A 12,793-nucleotide genomic window follows, 5' to 3' on the forward strand; every position below is an offset into this window, starting at 1 on the left:
CATATCATTCCACCATAAAATTTTAAGAATTTTTTGTTTAGCCAATTAGTACAGTTTATTCATTTAAGTTTCCCCTGTTTCACTATCCAACAGTTCTGACCTCTCTTCACTAAAAATTAATTATATCATAGTACAAAACTCAGATAATGTTCCCATTGATTTATATTAAAAATAGACTCATTAAGGATTCTAAGCATATAAATTTTAGACTCTAATTAATTTTCTCCAATTTTTGGTGATTTTCCAAAGTCAAAACAGGGGAACCCGAATTCATTCTAACATTGTCTCACAAAATTCATTATATCTCATAATTTACAAATCCATTGCTTACACCGCTTCTTCTATGAAAAACTAGACTCAATAATATTTAATTTCATATTTTATTCATCTTCTAATTCGATTTATAAAATTTATGGCGATTTTTCAAAGTTAGTCTACTTCTGCTGTCCAATATTGTTTTAGTTCAAGATGTTTACTACCATTTTTCCTCTAAATTTCAAAGGTCATACAATTCAGTCCTTGCTCAATTAGCCCATCTATTAAACTAGTTTTTCTCAATTAACATTTTATTCCATCATTCTAAACTATTCAGAATTTTAACACTAAACCTTAATTCACAACTTTTTCACAATTAGGTCCTAAAATCAAATATCTATTGAAATTACTTGATAAAATCATCAAACAACAAAATCAAAGCTTCAAATTCATTTTATTTCATCATAAACAGATAACACTTATCAATGATAGCTTTTAATTTTGTTCATAAAATAAAAAACTAATGAATTAAACACTTGGACCTAATTGTAAAAGTCACAAAAACATAAAAATCTCAAAGAAAAGGGTAAGAATTGAACTCACATATGTCAAAGTATGAAAACCAGTAGCTTTCAGACCTCCCATGGCGTTTTGCTGAAGAAAAATGATGATATCTCTAGATTTTCAACTTTGTCTTATTTTATATGTTTAATTTACAAAATTTCCCATTTTGCCCTTGTTTCTCCTTGTCTTTTTGCTGATTTTCTTGCCCAACCGTGGGTCCAATTGCCTTTTAAATCCTCCTTTTAATCACTTAAACTATTTAATCACAATTTAACAAATTTCGCACTATTTTCAATTTAGTCCTTTTTAATTAATTGACTAACCAAACGTTAAAATTTTCTAACGAAACTTTAATACTAACTTAATAACTCTCCATAAATATTTATAAAAATATTTATGGCTCGGTTTATAAATCCAAGGTCTCGATACCTCGTTTTCAACCAAATTTACCTGATTAATTCTTTTAAAATCGCAAAATTCACTAATTAAAAATAATTCTTTTAAGTTCGCGCTTGGCCTATAATTATTATTTGTTAAAATTTCTAAACTTACTCGTCGGATTTAGTGATCTCGAATCACTGTTTCCGACACCACTAAAAAATTTGGCTGTTACAACTCTCCCTCATTTTAGGGATTTTCGTCCCCGAAAATCTTACCAGAAAAAGTTGCTTTCAACTCTAATGAAAAACTTCCACAAAATTTCTCAAAATCACAACCGAATTAATCTCAAACATCTCTTCCCATTAACCTTTAAACTGTAGCATACAGTGTCGGAGCATATCATCAAAATCTCACTTTTTCCCTCATAATTACAACTTTGGTAAGGGGGTGGGGTCGTAAAGCCTCTAACTTAACTCTCATAACTACACACATATGACTTGACATTCATACATAACATCATCGTTTTCACATAATTCACTTCAAGAAAATTTATACACTTATATAGTCTATCAATATTTTCTGCCATCTACAATTTCAAGCAATGAATTCACTTAGTTTAGCTCAATATCAACAATTAATCAATTTCAATCTTTTAAGTCCATTTATCACTTACCTTTCTTAATCAATTTAAGGAACCATTTTGAATTGAGTACTTGTTTTCATCATGCCATAGTAAAACTATGGTCTTGCACATAGTCACATATCACACAGTAGCCATAGCCCGACCATGGTCTTACGAATCACATATCACACCGATGCCATATCCCGGATATGGTCTTATACTGAAGCACGTAATCACATATCTCGATGCCATAGCCCACTATGGTCTTACGATCACATATCACATTGATGCCATGGTCCAACCATGGTCTTTTAAAATCAATTCGTCTTAGCCTTTGAGCGAAAATACTCAAATCCGTTGTTCCACTTAATTTGTACTTTTATTCAAATATCATTTTACAACTATCACAGTTTAATGACATTCATATGCAATAATATACTATATCATTCATGAAATTTTCATATCACAACATTAAATTTAGCCATATGAACTTACTAATCATACTTATTCAACCAAGTGTACATAAACACACACTTATTCAGTTTTGAATAAAATTTACTTAATCAAATATGTTGGGCACATAACATTATAGACATGCCAAACAGACACGGATAGTCTTATCATAATAGACATAGTCATCATAAACCAAAGAACATACTTTAAAGATAAATCATGATCGATAATTTACGAAATAAGAGTGATAGGAAAACCGAGATAAAGAACTCCAAAATACGATACCATACCAGAAATCCGAGAACATAACTCATACGAAAATAATAATAAATATCCAAACGATTTCTCAAAGAAAACCGGAAGAGACAGAAGAATAGTCTCATGTAAGTTTCACCATCGACTTCTTTTTCCAAACATAATAGAATTGAATCCCATATGGAGTGATAGGGATTTAACACTTAACAATAATAAATAATTTGAATTATAATAATATAATCGTATGTTGAGTATGTTTGTACTCAGTGGTATTACCATAATTCAAATTATAAATACTATAATAAATAATAGACATCAAACATGTAACAATATAAGTCATATGTGTTAATTATGCTTTAATTTCATATCTCGGCAATAGTCTTTCATCAAATGGCATCATATATCATCTATATTATCTTTAATCAATTCATGAACCTTTGGTTCAAGCTTTCAATCTCATATCTCTATTTCAATTCACAATTCACATTTCTTTTCATAATTCCATTTTTCACACTTTCAATAGTTTATTCGATCAAATTCATTCGATTTTCTCATTTCATTTACTCAACCCTATTAACATAACTTTCGGACTCGAGACGGATACGGATCCAACCAAACACACCAAGTCGGCATATTGTGCCTAAAGCGACGTAATACGATCGATATCGACACATAAGTGCACGAAACGACACACGAGGTGCACGATACGACACACAAGGTGCACGAAATACGACACATAAAGTGCCTGATCAGTATAGCCAACAAATCCCGTACACTTCCAGTTCCTATAGCATGCCAATTATATCCGACTAGTCCGACAAGTTAATAGGGAATTCAATTCTCATTTCAATTTCACTTAATATTCATATTTACCCCTATTAACAAGATTCCGACTTTGGTGGATACACGGATTCCATCCAAACACACCAAAATGTCCAACCAAAACACACCAGTATAATCCTCCAAAACACACCAGTGTCATATAATCCTTCCAAACACACCAGAATAATATAATCCATCCAAAATACACCAGAATAATATAATCCATCCAAAACACACCAGAATAGCACAAAGTGCCTCTTCGGATAAATCCAAAGGATATAAACATCAGCATATCCAAATCTCATCTCCAAATCCCTTCTCAAAATTGTAACGCCCCAATTTTCGGGAATCCTATGAATGTTGGCATAGGTTTAATTATGTTAGTGGGCCTCTAAAAAGCCCAAGCTTAAGATAGAACCCGGTAATTTTAGTTAATTTTTGTTCCATAAGAAAAAGGGAGTGAAATTATGAAATAGGACCTATGTGAAAATGTTTGAAAATGCTATAGGCTAAATTGAAGTGGCCAAATAAATATGAGTGCAAAATAGGAGGATTTGCATGACAAACCTCCCATTTTACATGAAGTGGCCAACCATCATGTTGTTGTAGACAAAATGTACACTTGATATCCATAATTTATGGTACAAATGGATACAAATTGATAATAGGTTAGGTAAATGTTCCATGATAATGGGTTAGGTAAATGTTTCATGATAATAGGTTAGGTAAATGTTCCATGATAATGGGTTAGGTAAATGTTTCATGATAATGGGTTAGGTAAATGTTTCATGATAAGAATATCATGTCTTTTGTATTAAAGAATTAAATGGATGAAATATGAAGTTTTATTAAAAGAAAAAGGGGTGAAAAGAACAAAGTTTTTTCCATCTTTGTTCATCATAGCTGAAAGTTAGAGAAGAGAAAGGAGAGGAGAAAGCTCTTGAGTATTCGGTCATTAGGAGGAGGAAAATTGAAGGTAAGTTCTTGGTACCTTGCTTCTTATTTTGAGGTTCATGAGTTCTTCTTGATTCTACCTTAACTCTTGAAGTATATTTTGATTTTTAGTTGTGTTGTGAGCATTTGGTCATGAATTAAAATGAAGGAAATGGTTGTTGTTTCATGTTCTTTTGATGAAAAATGGAAGATAGGTGAAGTTAAACCAAACAAATGAGCATGCATGTGCCTTAGATGTTAAAGGGCAAAATCAGCTAACATGTTGTGCTTTAAAATGATGAAATAGAGATTATACTTAAGTAAAATCATAGATATGTGATGATTGATTGGTGATAGACATGTTTAAATAACAAGCATGCAAGTTAGGTGTGAAAGAGTGATTTGGTAATAAATCTGCTTGGGACAGCAGCGATAGAACGTGACTTTGGAAAATCACCATAAATTGTGGGAGATGAGTTAGAAGCTGCATAAATTATGTAATTAAATATTAATGAGTCTAGTTTCAAATGGAATAAACTAGAACATATTTTGAATTCTGTACAATGAGAAATTTGATTCGTAATGAAGATTAGTCAAACAGTGAAACATGGGAAACTTTAAGAAAAATCTGGTATTGATTGGCCATACCAAAAATTCTGAAAATTTTATGGATAGAAGATATATGAGTCTATTTTTAGGGAAAATTAACGGCACTTGATTTGGAGTTTCGTAGCTCTAGTTATAAATGATTTAGTGACTGTTGTTCAGAAAGACAGCTTGCAGTGAAATTATGATTATGTGGTAAACATTGATAAAAATTTGTTAATGAGTTGCTTATTGATTTCTTATAAGCTTACTATGATCTGTAGGTGTGGTTGGCTGAATATTGTAAGGGGTTAATATGTAGTTCGTGTTTGAATAGTTAGATTAACGTGTTAGTAATCCAATTGTAGGCAATTCGTGTGTGTGGATCTAAATCGATATCGTTGCAAGCAGTGTGTAACTAACACCCTCTTTCTTAGTCCGGATCGGCAAAAGTCGAAAAGCGAAATGCGAAAACCGGTATTTTGTAGATTTCTGAGTGTCGAATGCTCGTGAGATAAATCGATTAATGTTTTTGGTAAGCTGCAAAATTTAGGCGTAAAGTGCACGATTTACGTGCCTCGATATTTTTGGGCTTAATGGGCCAAAATTGGAATGATGGGCCAACGGGCCCAATTCGTAAGAACCCTCGATGCGTGATTCTGTTAGTACGTGAAAAGTAGGAATATGCATGAAAAACCTAAAATAGATAAATTCTTGAAATACCTTTAAAAGTGGAAAATTTACGCTTTTACCATAGCACTAATTTTCAGTGGTGTCGGAAATGATGATTTGAGATCACTAAATTCGACAAATAAGATTGAACAAGATAGTAATTTAATATTTATGAGTCAAGTAAGAATTTAGAAGAATTTGTGAAATGGTGAAATTAGTGAATTAAAAGAATTTATTAGGTCAAGCGGGTCAAAAATGAGGTATCGAGACCTCAAAGTTGAAAATCGAGCTATAAATATTTTTATAAATATTTATGGAGTGTCATTGAGTTAGTATTAAAGTTTCGTTAGAAAATTTTAACGTTTGGATGGCTAATTAATTAAAAGGATTAAATTGAAAATAGCACAAAATTTGTTAAATTGTGAGTAAATAGCTTAAGTATTTAAAAAGATGGATTTAAAGAGCAATTAGACCCAAAGGTTAATGGCTGGACGGTTTGGGTATGAAATAAGCAAGAAAACAATGTGAACAAGGGGCAAAATTGGAAATAGATAAAAGTTAATAGTTAAATAATGATGTAATTGAAAAATCTAGACATTTCTTCATATTTTCTCAGCCAAAACGCCATAGAAGGTCTGGAGAAAGCTGGTTTTTCATATTTTTACATCATGTGAGTCTAATTCTTGCTTTTTCTTGATAATTTTTATGTTTTTATGACTTTTACAATTAGGTCCACTTGTAGAATTCATTAGTTTTTGATTTTATGGGTGAAATTGGAAGTTACCCTGGATGGATAAGGGAATTTTATGATGAATTATTATGAAATTTAAGTTCTAATTTCATATTAAGGTGGTTTTATTAAGTGATTTTGATAGGAAATGATATTTAGGACCTAATTGTGAAAAAGTTGTGAATTGAAGGTTTCTGTTGAAATTCAGAATATAAAAGGTTTTGAAATAGTTTATAATGATAAAATAAAGTGTTAATTGAGAAAAATTAGTTCAATTGATGGGTGAATTGAGTAGGGACTAAATTGTGAAAACTATAAATTTTGGGGTAAAAGTGCAATTTCGAAATTTGAACAGCATAAATTGTGAAGTGAAATAGAAATCAAATAAATGCTAATGAGTAGAAATATTTTATATTATAGATCAAGAATCCAAGAAGAATGAGGAAAAGAAAAAGTTGCGGAATAGTCCCTAAATTTCAATATCTTCTACAAATTAGCGGGTAAGTTCATATGGTTGAATTTAGATGTTTATTTGTGAATGATTGAAGTTTATAATGTGTTATTATATACTGAATTTGTTGTGGGATTGTGTAGATTTTGTTAATGAAAGAATAAATGTGGAAATGCAAATTAGGAAAACGCAGGATTGAGTGCGTTCAGTATCGTGACGTGTGATGAATTGATTGGATAAGACCATGGTTGTTCCATGGCAAAGTGTGAAATGTAGGTATGGTATCATCCATCTTGAGTTGTGAAATGTAGGTATGGTATTATCCATCTTGAAATGTGAAATGTAGGTATGGTATTATCAAATCCATCTTGAGTTAAGAAATGTAGGTATGGCATTTCCCATACCGAGTTGAAAAATGTAGGTATGGTATTTCAATGAGGAAAACCATACTGAGTTGTGAATCGTGGCATTGAGCAACGGCGTACTCAATTTCGTAAGCCGTTTCCTAATTTGATTATAAGAAATAAAAGAGAAGTGATCCAAATGGAAGAGATTGAGTAGTTATTCTTGTTGAGCTCAACTATGTGAATTATTATAACAATGGTTGTGAATCGCAGGAAACTTTAGTAAGTGTTTTGGTATTGTTTGGAAATATTATGTTTGGTAAGCATTACTTTTAACCTATGAACTTACTAAGCTTCAATAAGCTTACTTGTGTGTGTTTAATATTTTTATGTAGATTGACTTGAAGTGAAGTGGGTAGATTGGATCAACACAACAAAGCACACTATCCAGATCAATTCCGGTAGCTTTTGTTTTATGTTTGAAGATTTATATGGCATGTATAGAGTTTAAATGAAATGAAGTAAAGATGTTATAAACTAGTTAACAACATTTTGTACTAAAATAGTTTTTGGTTAGTAGCAGTAGTCTGAGTTTTAAAATTCACCATAAATCATAAAAATATAATTATAGGTTGAATAAAATATGAAATTAAATCTTATTGAATCTAGTTTCACATAGAAGAAACGGTGTAAGCAAAAGGCTTTCATATCAGGAGATATTTGAATTTTTGTGAGACAAGGTCAGAGTGATTTTGAACTCCCTGTTTTGATTTGTAAAAATCATTAAAATTATAAAAATTAATTATGAGTCATACTATATATGTATTGATTCCTTATTGAGTCTATTTTAATAGAAATAAACGTCTTGGTTATTTGAATTCTGTACATGGAGAAATTTGGTTCGTAGTGAACAGGGTCAGAGCAGCTGAACCCTGAAACAGGGAGACTTCAACTAATAAACTGTACTAATTGGCCCAACCAAAATTCTAGAAAAAATTAGTAAGTAGATATATGAGCCTAGATTTGGGGAAAATTTACGGATTTAGATTTCGAGTTTTGTAACTCGAGATATGATTTTTTTTGCATCTGTAACGCAGTTGGACAGCTTGTCTGGAAAGTGTGATATAAATTGTTTGAATTTGTTTAAGTGCTCAAATAAGTTTAGTAATGCCTCGTGCTCGACTCCGGCGACGGTCTCGGGTAAAGGGGGCGTTACATTACCCCTAGTAGATAAATTACCGAAATACCTCTAGGGTTAAATTGACCTAAATGCATGTTTGACTGTTGTTATTTCTTGCATGCCATGTTGTTATTATCGATGCATGGGATGGGATATTGACGAGGAAATCTTGAAAGTGGCTTGTCCATGTCTTGGAGGCTTTGCCTCAATTTATTGATAACTGAGCAGCAAGGCTGCAAGCTGTGGAGTGTTAAATTTGGGTGGGTTGAGCTATTCCCGGATGGAGTGTATGGTGGTACGGGTGGAGTGTAGTGGTTGGTGGGTTGAGTAGTCTCCCAAATGGGCTTGCATATGTTCTTGATGTTGCATGTATTTTGAAATGGGCCTATGGGCCATCATTATCTGAATAAGGGGCTAAGGCCCAGTTTATTGTAATCTGAAAAGGGCTCTGGCCCAGTATCACTGTTACCTGAATGGGCTTAGGCCCAATGGGCTTGAGCTGACTTGGGCTTTGAATGGGTTTTCCTTACACACTGAGTTTTCCCAAACTCACCCCTTTTATTTTCATCCACGCAGGAAATCCCCAACCATAGTGGGCTTGGAGCTGTGAGGGAATTCGGAGTGGCCACCAGTTCTGAAAGTTTGATTTTCCTCTGGTGAACTGGACATCCTTTTATTTACGTTTGAAGTTTTGGGTTTTTAAATGTAATAAGGCCGCTTAATTATTTTTGATGGTTTTAATATGTATTACTAAGATAGGTATTACTTATTTTAACTGTTGAAATTGGATAGCTTTAGGGCGCGTTTTCAAAAACAACAATTGATTTCAAAATAACTCGACAACAAGCAAAGCTTCCGCAATGAAAGTATTTTCCAAAATTAATCACTTTTCCTAAAAATGACTTAATCAAATCGGTTTCCTAGAAATATCCATAACATTAAGGTGTGGCAATGGCAGTATGCATGTCTAGGATTGGATCCGAAGGGAGCTTGGTACTTAAGCGATCCGATGGACTCACCACCTCTTTTCCGGTTTCCTACGGTGCCTGACTTCCATTCACTTTAATCCTCAATGAATTAATCTTTTGAACATCAAGTGCGATTTTCTGGACTTAGAATGGAAAAAAAAATTTTAACGTTTTTGATGTGGCATGCCGGATCCGGCCATAACTTCTGGGCCGGGTTTGGGGTGCTACAAAAATCCTATGGCATGTCAACTATATCCGACTCAGTCCGGTACAATTAATAGGATATTCAATTCACTTTCCAGTTTCCAATCAATACACATTTCAATTAATCACATATTCATATCAATTTCATCACATTCCCAATCAATAAAATTTTCAAATATAACATATATCCAAAATTCTATTTCCACATCAATCACATATATCCATAAAAATTCAATTCAATATTAATACTTACCTTAAAATTTTACTTACTATACACATAAATTTAAATATAACATTTATTCATACCTTTATGAGTTCCGACTCATCATAATCTACTTTTGCTCATATATTTGAGTATCGCTTTTATCATTATCGTAATTAGCTCGGTTGGGAAAGTATCTCTATCTTTAAGTAAAATAAATCTCATCAGAGTTGGAAGATATTACATTATCTCATCACAAGTTATATAATGGCATGTATTTCTAGACTTCACATATGCTACGTTCGGTTCGAGAACCGGCTAAACCTTAGCTCTGATACCATTAAATGTAATACCCTATACCCGTACCTGAGATCGGGATAAGATACGAGGCATTACTGAAATTTTCAGAATAATTTCAATTAACATATATTATTTAGTATTCATTTTCATGTTTCATGTAACATCCTTTTCATATATTCAATTCAAAATATCATTTAAAATACGATACAATACTTAAATTTTCATATTTACATGCTCATTCAGGGTATCCGAACCTACCTGACTAAATTGCAGAAATACCAAAATTTAGGGGCATATTGGTAATTTACCATTTTCCCAAATTTCACCCAATCTTAAATTGATAATTTCATTCAATTTATTAATTTAGATAATAAAACAATTTATTCCCTTCAATTTAGTCATTTTTGATATTTTTACAAAATTGCCCCCTAAAGTTTTACTTTTATTCAATTTAGTCCATGAGCTTAAAACATGCAAATTAGCCATGCTAACTGAATATTCATATATATATTTTTCTCCTCCTCCTCTCCATTCCACATCCTTAATGTATATAACATTCTTGTAAGTACGATTTCACAATTTACTTATTAATGCTCACATCAATCTGTTCATACGAGTCATAGTCACTCAATTATTTACAATTCGAGCTACAGAGCTCAAAATTAAGATCTGTAAATTTTCCCTAAAACTAGACTCACATATCATTTCACCATAAAATTTTAAGACTTTTTTGTTTAGCCAATTAGTACAGTTTATTCATTTAAGTTTCCCCTGTTTCACTATCCAACAGTTCTGACCTCTCTTCACTAAAAATTAATTATATCACAGTACAAATCTCGGATAATGTTCCCATTGATTTATATTAAAAATAGACTCATTAAGGATTCTAAGCATATAAATTTTAGACTCTAATTAATTTTCTCCAATTTTTGGTGATTTTCCAAAGTCAAAACAGGGGAACCCGAATTCATTCTAACATTGTCTCACAAATCTATTGCTTACACCGCTTCTTCTATGAAAAACTAGACTCAATAATATTTAATTTCATATTTTATTCATCTTCTAATTCGATTTATAAAATTTATGGTGATTTTTCAAAGTTAGTCTACTTCTGCTGTCCAATATTGTTTTAGTTCAAGATGTTTACTACCATTTTTCCTCTAAATTTCAAAAGTCATACAATTCAGTCCTTGCTCAATTAGCCCATCTATTAAACTAGTTTTTCTCAATTAAAATTTTATTCCATCATTCTAAACTATTCAGAATTTTAACACTAAACCTTAATTCACAACTTTTTCACAATTAGGTCCTAAAATCAAATATCTATTGAAATTACTTGATAAAATCATCAAACAACAAAATCAAAGCTTCAAATTCATTTTATTTCATCATAAACAGCTAACACTTATCAATGATAGCTTTTAATTTTGTTCATAAAATCAAAAACTAATGAATTAAACACTTGGACCTAATTGTAAAAGTCACAAAAACATAAAAATCTCAAAGAAAAGGGTAAGAATTGAACTCACATATGTCAAAGTATGAAAAACCAGTAGCTTTCAGACCTCCCATGGTGTTTTTGCTGAAGAAAAATGATGATATCTCTAGATTTTTCAAATTTGTCTTATTTTATATGTTTAATTTACAAAATTTCCCATTTTGCCCTTGTTTCTCCTTGTCTTTTTTGCTGATTTTCTTGCCCAACCGTGGGTCCAATTGCCTTTTAAATCCCTCCTTTTTAATCACTTAAACTATTTAATCACAATTTAACAAATTTCGCACTATTTTCAATTTAGTCCTTTTTAATTAATTGACTAACCAAACGTTAAAATTTTCTAACGAAACTTTAATACTAACTTAATAACTCTCCATAAATATTTATAAAAATATTTATGGCTCGGTTTATAAATCCAAGGTCTCAATACCTCGTTTTCAACTAAATTTACCTGATTAATTCTTTTAAAATCGCAAAATTCACTAATTAAAAATAATTCTTTTAAGTTCGCGCTTGGCCTATAATTATTATTTGTTAAAATTTCTAAACTTACTCGTCGGATTTAGTGATATCGAATCACTGTTTCCGACACCACTAAAAAATTTAGCTGTTACACTTTAGTTCACTATTTAATACCAATAAACTATATTCAACTATTCACTTTTCAATCAGTGTTCTGTACATATCCATTTCAATAACAGTCATTACCATTCATATCAAATCAACTTGCTATCCCAAATAGCTTTCCTTTGTATATCTGATTCATGTGTTTGATCCACATTTCAGTTCTTCATTCAAGATCAATCGATCCTTTGTTATATTTAATAACCCTATTAACATGACTCGAACTCGAGACGGATACGGATCCAACCAAACACACCGAATGGCACCCAGTGCCTCATCGGATAGTTGAAGCAATATAGTGACGCCCAGTGTCTCATCGGCCTAGCCGAAGTAAAGTGGTACCCAGTACCTCATCGAATCTATCCGAAGAAATATAGTGACACCCAGTGTCTCATCGACTCGAGGTTGAAGCATCCCTGAAGACTTCCAATCCTATGGCATGCCAACTATATCCGACCTAGCCCGATACTATTAATAGGGTTTCCAATTCACTTTCCAGTTTTCAATCATTATACACTTCAACAATCACATTTATTCCCAATTCAATATAACTCAATTCACTTTTCAATAACAAATATTCAATTTCACAATAGTCACTTATTCATATTAATTTCATCACATACTAAATCAATTCATTTCAATTATAAAAAAACACAATACAAATAATTCACATATTAATTATTTATCATAACATTTACCCAAAATTCAATTAGCATAATTGCACAATATCACATTCACACACACACACACACA

The 12,793-nt window shown here is 31.8% G+C and overlaps 1 long non-coding RNA gene across 2 annotated transcripts; it reads left to right on the plus strand.

The window, feature by feature from the left end:
- Positions 1–4,007: 4,007 nt before the first annotated feature.
- Positions 4,008–9,113, plus strand: LOC128284385 (uncharacterized). 2 transcript variants are annotated; one of them, XR_008274815.1, is made up of 2 exons: positions 4,008–4,328; positions 8,824–9,113. It is a non-coding gene; the product is annotated as an uncharacterized LOC128284385 (long non-coding RNA). The 2 variants fall into 2 exon arrangements; XR_008274816.1 differs by lacking the exon at positions 4,008–4,328 and adding an exon at positions 7,451–7,528.
- Positions 9,114–12,793: the final 3,680 nt, after the last annotated feature.

This window comes from Gossypium arboreum, chromosome 11 (genome assembly GCF_025698485.1).
Source record: "Gossypium arboreum isolate Shixiya-1 chromosome 11, ASM2569848v2, whole genome shotgun sequence".
NCBI classification, from domain to species: Eukaryota; Viridiplantae; Streptophyta; class Magnoliopsida; order Malvales; family Malvaceae; genus Gossypium; species Gossypium arboreum.